This window comes from Entelurus aequoreus, linkage group LG17 (assembly GCF_033978785.1).
Source record: "Entelurus aequoreus isolate RoL-2023_Sb linkage group LG17, RoL_Eaeq_v1.1, whole genome shotgun sequence".
Lineage (NCBI taxonomy): Eukaryota > Metazoa > Chordata > Actinopteri > Syngnathiformes > Syngnathidae > Entelurus > Entelurus aequoreus.
In genome coordinates this window covers 39,885,928-39,897,582 of record NC_084747.1, presented here as the reverse complement: position 1 = coordinate 39,897,582, position 11,655 = coordinate 39,885,928, and positions in this window count along the sequence as shown.

The window sequence follows — 11,655 nt, the reverse complement described above, 5'->3', positions numbered from 1 at the left end:
CACACACGCACGCACAGTAGTGTTACACGGTGTACTGTATATTTATGTTGTGACGTGACAAAAAGGATGATTCTTTTGAAAAAGCTCTTTGGTCGCTCTTGTCGTGAAACTGCTTCTCTCAATATTGCTTTGGTTCTTCTTTGCCTTTTGACCTGTTTTGCTTTGGTTCCTTTCCTCGTGCTTTATCCCGACAGACGTGTTTGTTCTTCCGAGAAGACCCTGCCTTTTGTTTTCTTGCAATATTTTATTGTAGTAGTATCACACCAATAAAAGGCCATGAAAAGAAGCCAGTTGCTCGTCTTTGCCACGTTCAACGGCAGCCATGTTGGGGGTTTTTTCACAGCGGGGATGGTGTCGGACTCGCATGCAAACTTTATGCTCCTTTCTAAATGTTTTTAGAGGTATATTTTAAAAATACAATGAACTACAAAAAAAAATCAAAATAAATGCAGCAAATGTCCAAAGTGTGGCCTGCAGCTTATTTTGTAACGGCTGAAAACAAGATAATAAACCCATTAAAAAATACATAAAAGTGGAATAAAAGTACAAAGAGGTGAAATGTAAAGAGAAAAAATTGCAATGTTGACTCTAATAACATAAAACTGCCATGCGGGCTGTTTTTGTATTTTATTCAAAACTGTCATTGCTCAAAAAATAACAATGAATCAAAATCAATGTCGTTATTGACCTACTTAAGGCTCCAACTGCTTCATATGGGGGAAGATATTGCATATTTTGGGGAAAATATTGCATATTTTGGGGAAAATATTGCATATTTTGTGTTTTTGCCATAAAAACTGGGTTTTCTTTGAAAAAAGGGCATAACATAAACAACAAATAGCATTAAAAATTATTATTATGAATTATTTACCTATTTAAGGTTCCAATTACTTCACATTAATTTGGATATTTAGATATTTTTTGTGGGAAAAAATTGCATATTTTGTGTGTTTACCATATACAAAGTTTTAGATGACAAAAGGGCATAAAACACACAAATATCAAATAAAATTTAATAAAAAAATTTAATAAAAAAATATTAAAAACGTATATAATCAACGGATGAAGAGTGTTGAAAAAAAAAACTTTTAAGACTTGGTGTTTTTTTTTTTTTTTTTAACTGTCTTTGCTCAAAAATAAATAAAAGAAAAAAAAATCTAATAAAAGAAAAAAACAATGTTGATTTAAATTAAATTATTGTCCTATTGCAGGCCCCAATTACTGAACAGGGAATATTCCACTTTTAATATTTTTTAGGGAAAATATTGCATATTTTGTGGTTTGCCATATTAAAAAAACAACATTTTCTTAGACAAAAAGGGCATAAAACAAACAACAAAAAACGTAAAACAATATTAAAAGCTTATAATCAACGGATTGATCTGAAGTTGATCTACAGACTTGAAGTGTTGAAATTAGAACATGTCATTGTCCAAAAAATAATAAAGAATTTAAATTAATGTTGTAATGAATTATTGACATTTAAGGCTCCAATTACTTCACATCAAATATTCCACATTTAGATATTCTTTGCGGAAAATATTGCATATTTTTGTGTTTTTGCTATAAAAACAAAGTTTTCTTTGACAAAAAGGGCATCAAACAAACAACAAATAGCATTACAAATGATTATAAACGTATGATTGACAGATAAACCTGAAGTTGATCTAGAGATTTAAGTATCAATCAATCAATCAATCAATCAATGTTTATTTATATAGCCCTAAATCACAAGTGTCTCAAAGGGCTGTACAAGCCACAACGACATCCTCGGTACAGAGCCCACATACGGACAAGGAAAACTCACCCCAGTGGGACGTCAATGTGAATGACTATGAGAAACCTTGGAGAGGACCGCGTATGTGGGTAACCCCCCCCCCTCTAGGGGAGACCGAAAGCAATGGATGTCGAGTGGGTCTGACATAATATTGTGAAAGTCCAACACATCAGTGAAAGTCCAGTCCATGGTGGGGCCAGCAGGAACCATCCCGAGCGGAGACGGGTCAGCAGCGTAGAGATGTCCCCATCCGATGAACAGGCTAGCGGTCCACCCCGGAGCAGAGTAGAAAAGAAAAGAAAAGAAACGGCAGATCAACTGGTCTAAAAAGGGAGTCTATTTAAAGGCTAGAGTATACAAATGAGTTTTAAGATGAGACTTAAATGCTTCTACTGAGGTAGCATCTCTAACTTTTACCGGGAGGGCATTCCATAATATTGGAGCCCGAATAGAAAACGCTCTATAGCCCGCAGACTTTTTTTGGGCTCTGGGAATCACTAATAAGCCGGAGTTCTTTGAACGCAGATTTCTTGCCGGGACATATGGTACAATACAATCGGCAAGATAGGCAGGAGCTTGACCGTGTAGTATTTTATACGTAAGTAGTAAAACCTTAAAGTCGCATCTTAGGTGCACAGGAAGCCAGTGCAAGTGAGCCAGTATAGGCGTAATATGATCAAACTTTCTTGTTTTTGTCAAAAGTCTAGCAGCCGCATTTTGTACCATCTGTAATCTTTCAATGCTAGACATACGAAGGCCCGAAAACAAAACGTTACAGTAATCGAGACGAGATGTAACGAACGCATGGATAATGATCTCAGCATCGCTTGTGGACAAAATGGAACGAATTTTAGCGATATTACGGAGATGAAAGAAGGCCGTTTTAGTAACACTCTTAATGTGTGACTCAAACGAGAGAGTTGGGTCAAAGATAATACCCAGATTCTTTACCGAGTCGCCTTGTTTAATTGTTTGGTTGTCAAATGTTAAGGTGGTATTATTAAATAGATGTCGGTGTTGAGCAGGACCGATAATCAGCATTTCCGTTTTCTTAGCGTTGAGTTGCAAAAAGTTAGCGGACATCCATTGTTTAATTTCATTAAGACACGCCTCCAGCTGACTACAATCCGGCGTGTTGGTCAGCTTTAGGGGCATGTAGAGTTGGGTGCCATCAGCATAACAGTGAAAGCTAACACCGTATTTGCGTATGATGTCACCTAGCGGCAGCTTGTAAATACTAAAGAGTGCAGGGCCAAGAACCGAACCCTGGGGAACTCCGCACGTTACCTTAACATAGTCCGAGTTCACATTGTTATGGGAGACACACTGCATCTTGTCAGTAAGATAAGAGTTAAACCAAGACAAGGCTAAGTCTGTCATCCCAATACACGTTTTGATACGCTCTAATAAAATATTATGATCAACAGTATCGAAAGCGGCGCTAAGATCAAGAAGCAGCAACATAGATGAAGCATCAGAATCCATCGTTAGCAATAGATCAGTAGTCATTTTTGCGAGGGCTGTCTCCGTAGAGTGATTTGCCCTGAAACCGGATTGAAAAGGTTCACAGAGATTGTTAGTCACTAAGTGTTCATTTAGCTGCTGTGCGACAATTTTTTCGAGAATTTTCGAGATAAACGGAAGGTGGGACACCGGCCGGTAGTTCACCATGAGGTCAGGATCGAGGTTAGGTCTTTTGAGTAGAGGATGAATAACCGCTTTTGTGAATGCTAGGGGAACAGTACCAGAGGAAAGTGATAAGTTTATAATATTTAACACTGATGGACCTAATAATACAAAAAGCTCCTTGATAAGTTTCCCAGGAATTGGGTCAAGTAAACATGTTGTTTGTTTTGTCCCATTTACACATTTTAACAATTCCTCCAATGTTATTTCATCAAAGAGAGAGAAACTATTTTGGAGGGCAGTGTCTGTCGTATATACAGTCGTATTTGTGTTAATAGAACCCAGTTGTAGCTGAGATGCATTGTCTTTAATCTCTTTTCTATTGACTTCAATTTTCTTATTAAAGAAATTCATAAAGTCATCTGCTGAGTGGGTGGAGCTACTGGGAGGAGTCCCTTGTTGGGTTAGCGATGCTACTGTACTAAACAAAAATTTAGGATCATTTTTGTTGAGGTGGATGAGATTTGAGTAATATTTAGCTTTAGCTGAGGTAAGCATGTGTTTATAAGTTATTAAACTATCACACCATGCTTGATGGAAGACCTCAAGTTTAGTCGCACGCCATTTGCGTTCCAGCTTTCTACTTGATAATTTCTGGGCTTTAGTTTCTTCTGTAAACCATGGGGTACGCCTTTTAGGGGCCCTTTTTAGCTTTAGCGGTGCTACACTATCAATGGTGTCGCGCAGGGCGTCGTTAAAGCTGTTAGTGAGGTTATCAATAGAGCCCACATAATTTGGGAATGGTGCCATTACCGAAGGCAGTAGGTCAGTAAGAGTCGTCGTCGTAGCAGCATTAATGTTGCGGCTGCTATAGTAGTTATTATTATTATTATTAGTTTGTTGACAATGAGTCAGAACTTCGAATTTTATAAGGTAATGATCGGACATTACTTTAGTGTACGGGAGTATCGTAACTTTAGAGGTGGTGACACCCCTGACAAGCACTAGATCTATCGTATTACCGTTGCGATGCGTGGTAATGAAATAAACAAAAATAAAAACACAAATAGAAGTGCTATTTTTAATACTTTTATGAGTGGTATCCTAAGAATGTTGGTGTTTTTTGTTTCTTTGACAAAAAAGGCATACAACAAACAACAATTAACATAAAAAAATATTAAAAGCTTGTAGTCGACGGATAGATCTAAAGTTTAAGTGTTGAAAGTTCAATTTAAAAAAAATTATAACTTATCTTTAACACTTTTAAGAGTGTGTCCCTTTTGGATCCACAATCATTTTAATGGGATTTTTTTTTAGAAAGTGTAATTGTTCAAAAAATAATAATTAAATAAAATCAATGTTGTTATGAATTATTGACCTATTTCAGGCTTCAATTACTTCACATCAAAATTAGGGGAAAATAATGCATATTTTGTGTTTGCCATATAAAAAAAAACAAAGTTTTATTCGACTAAAAGGGCATACAACAAACAACAAATAGCATTAGAAATGATTATAAACTTATAATTGACGGATAAACCTGAAGTTGATCAAGACTTTTAATAGCGGGGCCCTTTTTGATCCACAAGTATTTTAGTGAGATTTTATCTTTGGAAAAGGTCATTGATTAAAAAATTTAAATCAATGTTGCTATGAATTATTGACCTATTTAAGGCTCCAATGACTTCAAATTAAATATTCCACTTTTAGATATTTTTTTGTGGGAAAACATTGCATTTTTTGTGTTTTTGCCATATAAAAAACACATTTTTATATGACAAAATGGCATTAAAAAAACAGATATAAAAGAAACAAAGTATAAAACTTATAATCAACAGATAGACCTGAAATTGATCTAGAGACTTAAGTGTTAAAACAAAAAAAATTAAAAACACAAATGGGAGTTTGACTTAGTTGTAATACTTTTATGAGTGGGGCCCTTTTGTATCCCTAAGAATTTTGGTGTGTTTAAAAAAAAAAAGTATTTTTTTTTTTTTTTAAACTACAAAAAACTAATTAATGAATAATAAGAATGAAATAAAATTAAAAAATGTATAAATATATAAATCTATATATATATATGTACAATAAGTCAATATAAAAATATAACATTTTTTATATAAAAATTAGTAGAGATGTTCGATAATATCGGCCGATAAATGCTTTAAAATGTAATATCGGAAATCGTCGGTATCGGTTTCAAAAAGTAAAATTAATGACTTTTTAAAACGCCGCTGTACATATCCGGTAAAACACGGACGTAGGGAGCAGTACAAAGCAGTTGTGTCTTCCAGTCAGCAGCCCCTCCCCTCTCCACTCTCTCCTCCCCTCTCCCACACACTACACAGGAGTTGACGACTGCAGCATGAGAGGTTTACTGGCGACGCTTGATGACCTCATCAAACCGCTCCGAGCGTAGCATAACAACAACAAGAGTGTGTTGTTGCCGGTGCTGTAGCCGTGGCTAACAAGCGAGCTTGCTCGGTGACTGACTAACGACAACCATGTCTATGGTTTGGGATTATTTTAAAGTGTGTCTGACGGATAAAAAACTGGCAATTTGCAATGACTGCAAAAAGTTGGTTATGCGAGGAGGAACCAAGACGTCTTCCTTTAAAACAAGCAATTTGATCTCCCACCTCTTCAAGAACCATAAGGAGATACACGATGAATACAAGCGGAAGATGAATTAAAAGCAAACACCGAAAGCAGCTTGCAGTGAACAGAGGTGCCTTGTCTCAACGCAACATTTCAGAAGCTCTGGCTGACTGGTAGGCCACTTCAAGCACTCACCACTCGCTTGCAGCACATTTGTGTTACTCATACAAATACGTTAGAGCAGGGCAGATTGAGCCAAATTAATAATTTCCTGTAATACAGTATGCCAGGCAGTCTTGCACTAAGGGAGGACTATGTTATTGTTTACTTTATTACTCTAGTATACTCTGGACTGAAGCGGTGTCTTCATTGTTTTTGTAGCTGTTGTTTTGAGGCATGATTAAAAAAAAAAAAAAAAAAACACTTTGTGAAAGTCAAAGAATAGTATTTCCCATAGTTGTAGTGGGTATCAGGATTATCTCAGGGAGAGCATGTCCCAAATTCCAAGCTGCTGTTTTGAGGCATGTTAAAAAAAATAATGCACTTTGTGACTTCAATAATAAATATGGCAGTGCCATGTTGGCACTTTTTTCCATAACTTGAGTTGAAGTTGTTCTCTTATTTTGGAAAACCTTGTTTCTTTGTTTAATGCAGCCAACAGGGCATCACAACAAAATTAGTCATAATAAAGTGTTAATTCCACGACTGTATATATCGGTATCGGTTGATATCGGAATCGGTAATTAAGAGTTGGACAAAATCGGAATATCGGATATCGGCAAAAAAATCATTATCGGACATCTCTAAAAGTAAGTCATACTCTCCATTTTTATTTTTATTTAAAATCTTTTTTTTATTTCAACACTTAAGTCTCTAGATCATCTTCAGGTCTATCTGTCGATTATAAGTTTTATACTTTGTTTCTTTTATATTTGGTGGTTGTATGCCCTTTTGTCCCTAAGAGTTTTGGTGTATTTTTTTTTAAACTGTCATTGCTCAAAAAAATAAAAAGGGGCAGCACGGTGATACAGGGGTTAGTGCATGTGCCTCACAATACGAAGGTCCTGAGTTCAATCCCGGGCTCTGGATCTTTCTGTGTGGAGTTTGCATGTCCTCCCCGTGACTGCGTGGGTTCCCTCCAGGTACTCCGGCTTCCTCCCACCTCCAAAGACATGCACCTGGGGATAGGTTGATTGGCAACACTAAATTGGCCCTAGTGTGTGAATGTGAGTGTGAATGTTGTCTGTCTATCTGTGTTGGCCCTGTGATGAGGTGGCGACTTGTCCAGGGTGTACCCCGCCTTCCGTCCGAATGCAGCTGAGATAGGCTCCAGCACCCCCCACGACCCCAAAAGGGACAAGCGGTAGTAAATGGATGGATGGATGCTCAAAAAAAGAAAAATTAAATTAAAAATAAAAAAATTAACCAAAAAAAAAGAAGAAAAATAAATAAATAATAATACTTTTTTTTTTTTTGAGCAATGACAGTTTAAAAAGAATACACCACAATTCTTAGAGACAAAAGGGCATAAAGCCAACAAATATAAAAGAAACAAAGTATAAAACTTTAAATAAATAAGAGACTTAAGTGTTGAAATAAAAAATATATAGTACAAAAAATAAAAATGGAGAGTATGACTTATTTTTAAGACTTTTATGAATTGGGCCTTTTTGTATGTGGCCTTAGTTTTTTTTAGAAACTTTCATTGCTCTAAAAAAAATAAAATCAATATTGTTATGAATTATTGACCTGAAGGCTCCAATTACTTCACAGCAAATATTCCACTTTTGGATATTTTTTGTGGAAAATATTGCATATTTTTGTGTTTTTACCATATAAAACAAGGTTTTCTAGGACAAAAAGGGCATAAAACAAATAAACAAAAACAACATACACAATTGTAAAAACTTAGAATCGACGGATAGATCCGAAGTTGATCCAGATATTTAACTGTGGAAAGTAAAAAAAAAAGAATGATTTTTAACACTTTAATGAGTGGGACCGTTTTGCATCCCCATTAATGTTAGTGTTTTTTTGTTTTTGTTTTTGTTTTTTTAAAAACGGTCATTGATAAAAAAAAAAAAAAAAAAAGAAATCAAAAATTAATGTTATGAATTATTGACCTATTTAAGGCTCCAATTACTTCACATCAAATATTCCACTTCAAATATACATTTTTAAATATTAGGGTTTTTTTTTGGGGGGGGGGAAAGAAATATTGCATATTTTTTTGTGATGGCCATAGAAACTGGGTTTTCTTTAACAAAAAGGTCATAACATCTAATTATTATTCTTATTATTGTAATTTATACTGGCAGATAGACCTGAAGTTGATCTCGAGATTTAAGCGTTGAATAACAGTAAAAAAACTGATTAAAAAAACTGTTTTTAGACTGAGATCCTTCCGGGTGCCTGAGATCCAAATTGAGTGGAGATGTGAAGGTAAAAAAAAAAAATATATATATTGTTTTGGGAAGATGAAAAATATCAAAATGTCCCCCGCATGCTTTGATTTTTAAGTGTGCGGCCCTCAGTGGAGAAGTTTGGGATCCCGTTCTTGACCCCCCAAAACACCACAATTTTAAAATGTAACATGCTTTTCAAAAAGAAAAACAAAAAATATAAAAGCATAAAAACAATACAATATGATGTAGTACAAACAGTTGTATGAAATAATGTAACACTAAAGTACAGTTTTTATCTTTGAGTGTGGACTTCTACGGCATCGCCTTCCACTGCTTCCCTGTCAAATACACCATCGGCAGCTTCTCCATATTTTCATGGATAAATGTCAACCGTTTATGGACTCCTTCTGCTTCAGTATGGTGCAGACTAGCAGTGCTAGGCTCCAACTGCTCCACCAAGTTAGTTAGCTACACGCTCTGTCATCTTTTTGATGATTTATTTATTTAATTCCTTGAACATCATCCACTTCTCCTTCTCAGCACTGTCCTCCACGCTCACTTTCTTCACAACCACGCTTGGAAAAACAAAGTTACGTCCACCTCAAGCTATGAGCTAATGCTAGCAAATAAGACCGGATGTTTTGGTCAGATCTTACGGGGGTTCACAACATTATTGACGCTAAATGATGTTTATTGAGTTGAAGTAGTGTTTCTTGCTAAACAAAATGTTACGTGGTAAAAAATTGGGATGTTTTGGGTGCCAAGTACCGATTAAAATTTATTTTATTCATTTCAATGGGCGACATTTCACAATAAAAGTTTTTTGAGGTACGAGCTGTGTCTCTGAAACCGATTATTGCATTCCAGTTGGGTTAAATGTTCTGAATAATATCTTGATTTAAAAAAAACTTTTGATCAAAAAAATAACTACAACAAAAAATAATACTACAAATAAAAAAAGGAGCAACAAAGCAAAGAAAAAGTTGAAATGTTGAAAATCATAATAACACAAATGAATCCTTTTTTTGTCAGCCACAAAGCTGAGATGCAACTTTTTTTTAACATATTTACGTTGGATTAGCCTTTTTTGGAAAAGGAGAAATATCAAAATGTCCACCGTCTTTTGACTCTTCAGTCTCCAGTTCAAAAGCGGTTTGGACGTCGCTGATCCAAATACATCTTTGGTGAGTAAATATTGTTCGGCAAAAAGAAACATTGGAAGACATTAAAAGTCGAATTCATTTAATTTCTCAACTTTCCAACAGTAGTTGATTTACATAAACATGAAAACCACAATAATTCAAAACACAACCAGTGGATATTTGGACGATATCAAGACTCAAATGGAATACTTCTGTCAGAGTACTTTAACAAGTGTACTACTCTACATCTACTGTGTACTTACTTCCTGAGGCCAGGAATTCTCACCCAAATAAACACCAATTTTTTGTGAGATCCCTTTATCGTATTTTCCGCATATTAGCCGCACCGGACTATAAGCCATGGATGTATACGTTGTGAAATTAGTTATTTACACAGAAATATTCTGTAAATGTTTGTTTACATACCTTAATTGTTTCCAAACGGTGTCTGTAACACGGCAGTAAAACGGCTGATCAAACAAAACACAAGTCATGTCATGGACAGACTCAATAACTCCATGGTGACGTTTTGGTGAATTTACTGAAGAATTTGTGAAACTGAAACAATACAAAAATAATGCCAATGTAAGGTAATAATACTAACACAGACACTCGTGAACGTGTTAGCATATTAGCGTCCTTACATTACGAAAGCACGGACAAAATGCATGAAAACACTCCTACAGACATCACAAATGGGACGCTTTAGTCAGTAAGAATTGTTTTAGTTATATTGTAAAACTTACAAACGTTGCTTGGAGCAATGAATGAAGAATCCGTACGAGTAGGAACGCTATGGACGGCCAGAAGACGGAACGGCACTTGTACTTCCGGTTGAAAGCTCTGTCTAAACAGAAGGGAACTGCAGCGCCTGCAGTGAGCAAACTTGTGGAAAAGATGGCGCTATAGCACAAACAATAACAGACCTTTTCAGTGTAATTGTCTTTTTGTATTTTTTAAAACTATTTGCAATATGGCCGTCGGCCCCCAAAAAAATTGCAGCTTATAGTCCGGAATTTACGGTACAAACCCCCCTCCAAAAGTTTCTTAAATCTAAATATTTTAGTTTGCTGTCCCATGTTGTTTTGTACTCAGTGTACTACTACTTACTGGCGTGTACTTCCGGAAGTGTACCGACAAAAGTATTCCACCTGAGCTCAAACAGACGTTATCAACATTTTGTACATCAGCAAGTAAATCAGACGTGGACCAAGTCGACCTTCTTGACCAGGTGATCGGATACTGTCAGGTCCAGACTCGATTAGGTCTGAAAGCAACAACCTGAACAAAATAGATCAACTCCATGCAGCACAAAGTGATTTGTCAACTTAAAAACCTTTTTTTCTTGATTAAACATTTGTTCATCCTACTTCCTAACGACAAGTTCTGTGGGCTCGTTAACAAGACGTGGCTGACGTGCTGGAAAAGTCAATGTTTGATAGAAAGTACAGTTGAAAAATTATCAATAATTCCTGTACAGTATTCATAAAACATAAAAACACCATTCCAAAGAAAGAAGTTAAGTGTTCTTTTAACCCATATGAACACTTTTAAAGTGTTCAAATGTGTCCGATATATTTTTGTTTTGTTTGGTTTGAACTCAGTAGGTTCCTAATGAGAGACATTTAGTGGAGTTTGTCATGTGACAGTCATGTGACTAGCCTAGCATATTGGCCCGCAGGATCAATGTGTCGGTTCAGCTAGCGCATTCCCGAAAGCACATTTTTTCTGAATTAAAGCTAATTTTATACCCATTCACTGATTTTAATGCGTTAATAAGGTGTCAAATATTAAAATTAAACTACTCTTACAATATTTCTTCAATGGATTCATAGAAAACAAGCTAGCAAAATATCACTATAACCAAAATGACAGCTCATTTCCAAAAGCGCATTTTTTCTCAATTAAAGCTCATTTTAAATTCATGCATTAATTGTAGTGCTTTAAAAAGGTGTCAAATATTATAATTCAACTATTCTTACTATATTTCTTCAATTAATTCATAGAAAACAAGCTAGAAAAATATGTCACCAAAATGGCAGAGTGTAAGGTAAGCCAGCTCATTTTCAAAATCATATTTTTCTCAATTAAATCTAATTTAAAATCT